This window comes from Bos javanicus, chromosome 2, assembly GCF_032452875.1.
Source record: "Bos javanicus breed banteng chromosome 2, ARS-OSU_banteng_1.0, whole genome shotgun sequence".
NCBI lineage: Eukaryota > Metazoa > Chordata > Mammalia > Artiodactyla > Bovidae > Bos > Bos javanicus.
Window position 1 is genome coordinate 102853543 of NC_083869.1, and position 5374 is coordinate 102858916.

Sequence of the window (5374 nt, forward strand, 5' to 3'; positions counted from 1 at the left end):
ATGAGTCAGCTCTCCCCATCAGGTCAAAGTATTGGAGTTTCAGCTTCGACATCAGTTCTTCTGATGAATATTCAGAACTAATTTCCTTTAGGATGGACTGGTTGGGTCTCCATGCTGTCCAAGGGACTCTCAAGAGTATTCTCCAACACCACAGTTAAGATCAGATCAGATCAGTTGCTCAGTCATGTCTGACTCTTTGCCACCCCATGAATCGCAGCATGCCAGGCCTCCGTGTCCATCACCAACTCCCGGACCTCACTCAGACTCACGTCCATCGAGTCAGTGATGCCATCCAGCCATCTCATCCTCTGTCGTCCCCTTCTCCTCTTGCCCCCAATCCCTCCCAGCATCAGAGTCTTTTCCAATGAGTCAACTCTTCGCATGGGGTGGCCAAAGTACTGGAGTTTCAGCTTTAGCATCATTCCTTCCAAAGAAATCCCAGGGCTGATCTCCTTCACAATGGACTAGTTGGATCTCCTTGCAGTCCAAGGGACTCTCAAGAGTCTTCTCCAACACCACAGTTCAAAAGCATCAATTCTTCAGCGCTCAGCCTTCTTCACAGTCCAACTCTCACATCCATACATGACCACAGGAAAAACCATAGCCCTGACTAGACGAACCTTTGTTGGCAAAGTAATGTCTCTGCTTTTCAATATGCTATCTAGGTTGGTTATAACTTTCTTCCAAGGAGTAAGCGTCTTTTAATTTCATGGCTGAAGTCACCATCTGCAGTGATTTTGGAGCCCAGAAAAATAAAGTCTGACACTGTTTCCACTCTTTCCCCATCTATTTCCCATGAAGTGATGGGACCAGATGCCATGATCTTCATTTTCTGAATGTTGAGCTTTAAGCCAACTTTTTCACTCTCCACTTTCACTTTCATCAAGAGGCTTTTTAGTTCCTCTTCACTTTCTGCCATAAGGGTGGTGTCATCTGCATATCTGAGGTTATTGATATTTGTCCCAGCAACCTTGACTCCAGCTTGTGCTTCCTCCAGTCCAGCGTTTTTCATGATGTACTCTGCATATAAGTTAAATAAACAGGGTGACAATGTACAGCCTTAACAAACTCCTTTTCCTATTTGGAACCAGTCTGTTGTTCCATGTCCAGTTCTAACTGTTGCTTCCTGATCTGCATACAAATTTATCAAGAGGCAGATCAGGTGGTCTGGTATTCCCATCTCTTTCAGAATTTTCCACAGTTTATTGTGATCCACACAGTCAAAGGTTTTGGCATAGTCAATAAAGCAGAAATAGATGCTTTTCTGGAACTCTCTTGCATTTTCCATGATCCAGCAGATGTTGGTAATTTGACCTCTGGTTTCTCTGCCTTTTCTAAAACCAGCTTGAACATCAGGAAGTTCACGGTTTACATATTGCTGAAACCTGGCTTGGAGAATTTTGAGCATTCCTTTACTAGCGTGTGAGATGAGTGCAATTGTGCGGTAGTTTGAGCATTCTTTGGCATTGCCTTTCTTTGGGATTGGAATGAAAACTGACCTTTTCCAGTCCTGTGGCCACTGCTGAGTTTTCCAAATGTGCTGGCATATTGAGTGCAGCACTTGCACAGCATCATCTTTCAGGATTTGAAAGAGCTCAACTGGAATTCCATCACCTCCACTAGCTTTGTTCATAGTGATGCTTTCTAAGGCCCACTTGACTTCACATTCCAGGATGTCTTGCTCTAGGTCAGTGATCACACCATCGTGATTATCTGCGTCGTGAAGATCTTTTTTGTACAGTTCTTCTGTGTATTCTTGCCATCTCTTCTTAATAGCTTCTGCTTGTGTTAGGTCCATACCATTTCTGTCCTTTATCAAGCCCATCTTTGCATGTAATGTTCCTTTGGTATCTCTGATTTTCTTGAAGAGATCCCTAGTCTTTCCCATTCTGTTATTTTCCTCCATTTCTTTGCATTGATCGCTGAAGAAGGCTTTCTTATCTCTTCTTGCTATTCTTTGGAACTCTGCATTCAGATGCTTATATCTTTCCTTTTCTCCTTTGCTTTTTGCTTCTCTTCTTTTCACAGCTATTTGTAAGGCCTCCCCAGACAGCCATTTTGCTTTTTTGCATTTCTTTTCCATGGGAATGGTCTTGATCCCTGTCTCCTGTACAATGTCATGAACCTCATTCCATAGTTCATCAGGCACTCTATCTATCATATCTAGGCCCTTAAATCTATTTCTCACTTCCACTGTATAATCATAAGGGATTTGATTTAGGTCACACCTGAATGGTCTAGTGGTTTCCCCTACTTTCTTCAATTTAAGTCTGAATTCGGCAATAAGGAGTTCATGGTCTGAGCCACAGTCAGCTCCTAGTCTTGTTTTTGCTGACTGTATAGAGCTTCTCCATCTGCAAAGAATATAATCAATCTGATTTCGGTGTTGACCATCTGGTGATGTCCATGTATAGAGCCTTCCCTTGTATTGTTGGAAGAGGGTGTTTGTTATGACCAGTGCATTTTCTTGGCAAAACTCTATTAGTTTTTTCCCTGCTTCATTCCGTATTCCAAGGCCAAATTTGGTTGTTACTCCAGGTGTTTCTTGACTTCCTACTTTTGCATTCCATATGCAGATGACATTACCCTTATGGCAGAAAGTGAAGAGGAACTAAAAAGCCTCTTGATGAAAGCAAAATAGGAGAGTGAAAAAGTTGGCTTAAAGCTCAACATTCAGAAAACGAAGATCATGGCATCTGGTCCCATCACTTCATGGGAAATAGATGGGGAAAGAGTGGAAACAGTGTCAGACTTTACTTTTCTGGGCTCTAAAATCACTGCAGATGGTGACTGCAGCCATGAAATTAAAAGACGCTTACTCCTTGGAAGGAAAGTTATGACCAACCTAGATAGCATATTGAAAAGCAGAGACATTACTTTGCCAACAAAGGTCCGTCTAGTCAAGGCTATGGTTTTTCCTGTGGTCATGTATGGATGTGAGAGTTGGACTGTGAAGAAGGCTGAGCGCTGAAGAATTGATGCTTTTGAACTGTGGTGTTGGAGAAGACTCTTGAGAGTCCCTTGGACTGCAAGGAGATCCAACCAGTCCATTGTGAAGGAGATCAGCCCTGGGATTTCTTTGGAAGGAATGATGCTAAAGCTGTAACTCCAGTACTTTGGCCACCTCATGCGAAAAGTTGACTCATTGGAAAAGACTCTGATGCTGGGAGGGATTGGGGGCAGGAGAAGGGGACGACAGAGGATGAGATGGCTGGATGGCATCACTGACTCGATGGACGTGAGTCTGAGTGAACTCTGGGAATTGGTGATGGACAGGGAGGCCTGGCATGCTGCGGTTCATGGGGTTGCAAAGAGTCAGACACGACTGAGCAACTGATCTGATCTCATAATGAAAAGGACATCTTTTTTGGGTGTTAGTTCTAAAAGGTCTTGTAGGTCTTCATAGAACCGTTCAACTTCAGCTTGTTCAGTGTTACTGGTTGGGGCATAGACTTGGATTACTGTGATATTGAATGGTTTGCCTTGGAAATGAACAGAGATCATTGTCTTTTTTGAGATTGCATCCAAGCACTGCATTTCGGACTCTTTTGCTGACCATGATGGCCACTCCATTTCTTCTGAGGGATTCCTGCCCGCAGTAGTAGATATAATGGTCATCTGAGTTAAATTCACCCATTCGAGTCAATTTGAGTTCGCTGATTCCTAGAATGTCGACATTCACTCTTGCCATCTGTTGTTTCACCACTTCCAATTTGCCTTGATTCATGGACCTGACATTTCAGGTTCCTATGCAATATTGCTCTTTACAGCATTGGACCTTGCTTCTGTCACCAGTCACATCCACAGCTGGGTATTGTTTTTGCTTTGGCTCCATCCCTTCATTCTTTCTGGAGTTATTTCTCCACTGATCTCCAGTAGCATATTGGGCACCTACTGACCTGGGGAGTTTCTCTTTCAGTATCCTATCATTTTGCCTTTTCATACTGTTCATGGGGTTCTCAAGGCAAGAAGATTGAAGTGGTTTGCCGTTCCTTTCTCCAGTGGACCACATTCTGTCAGATCTGTCCACCATGACCCGCCGGTGTTGGGTTGCCCCACGGGCATGGCTTAGTTTCATTGAGTTAGACAAGGCTGTGGTCCTAGTGTGATTAGATTGACTAGTTTTCTGTGAGTATGGTTTCAGTGTGTTTGCCCTCTGATGCCCTCTCACAATACCTACCGTCTTACTTGGGTTTCTCTTACCTTGGGTGTGGGGTATCTTTTCACGGCTGCTCCAGCAAAGGGCAGCCATTGCTCCTTACCTTGGATGAGGGGTATCTCCTCACCGCCACCCTTCCTGACCTTCAACGTGGGATAGCGCCTCTAGGCCCTCCTGGGCCCGCGCAGCCACGGCTCCTTTGACGTGGGGTTGGACCTCCCGGCCACGGCCCCTGGCCTTGGGCTTGGGGCATGGGGTATCTCCTCCCGGCCGCAGCCCCTGACCTCGGACTCTGGGTATCTCCTGTCGGCTGCCCCCCGCCCCCGACCTCAGATGCGGGGTAGCTCCTCTCTGCTGTTCCTGCGCCTTCGCAGTCTGGTACTCTCGGCCGCTGCCCCTGACCTCAGAGGTGGGGTAACTCCTCTTGGCCGCCACCCTTCGGGCATGGGGTCCTCCCAGCTTCTCTCGGCCGTGCTTTAGCGCGCCCGTCACAGCCACCTGTGCTTTAGCGTGCAACAGTTCAAAAGCATCAATTCTTTGGCGCTCAGCTTTCTTTATAGTCCAACTCTCACATCCATACATGACCACTGGAAAAACCATAGCCTTGACTAGACGGCCCTTTGTTGGCAAAGTAATGTCTCTGCTTTTTAATATACTGTCTAAGTTGGTCATAACCTTCCTTCCAAGGAATAAGCGTCTTTTTAATTTCATGGCTGCAGTCACCAACTACAGTGATTTTGGAGCCCCCCAAATAAAGTCTGCCACTGTTTCCCCATCTTTTTGCCATGAAGTGATAGGACTGGGTGTCATGATCTTAGTTTTCTGAAGTGAAAGTGAAGTTGCTCAATCATGGCCGACTCTTTGCGACCCCATGGACTGTAGCCTACCAGGCTCCTCAGTCGATGGAATTTTCCAAGCAAGAGTACTGGAGTGGGTTGCCATTTCCTTCTCCAGGGGATCTTCTCAACCCAGGCATGGAACCCAGGTCTCCCACATCACAGGCAGACACTTTACCATCTGAGCCACCAGGGAAGCCCTAGTTTTCTGAAGTTTGAACTTTAAGCTAACTTTTTCACTCTCCTTTTTCGCTTTCATCAAGAGGCTCTTTAGTTCTTCTTCACTTTCTGCCATAAGGGTGGTGTCATCTGCACATCTGAGGTTATTGATATTTCTCCTGGCAATCTTGATTCCAGCTTGTGCTTCTTCCAGCCCAGA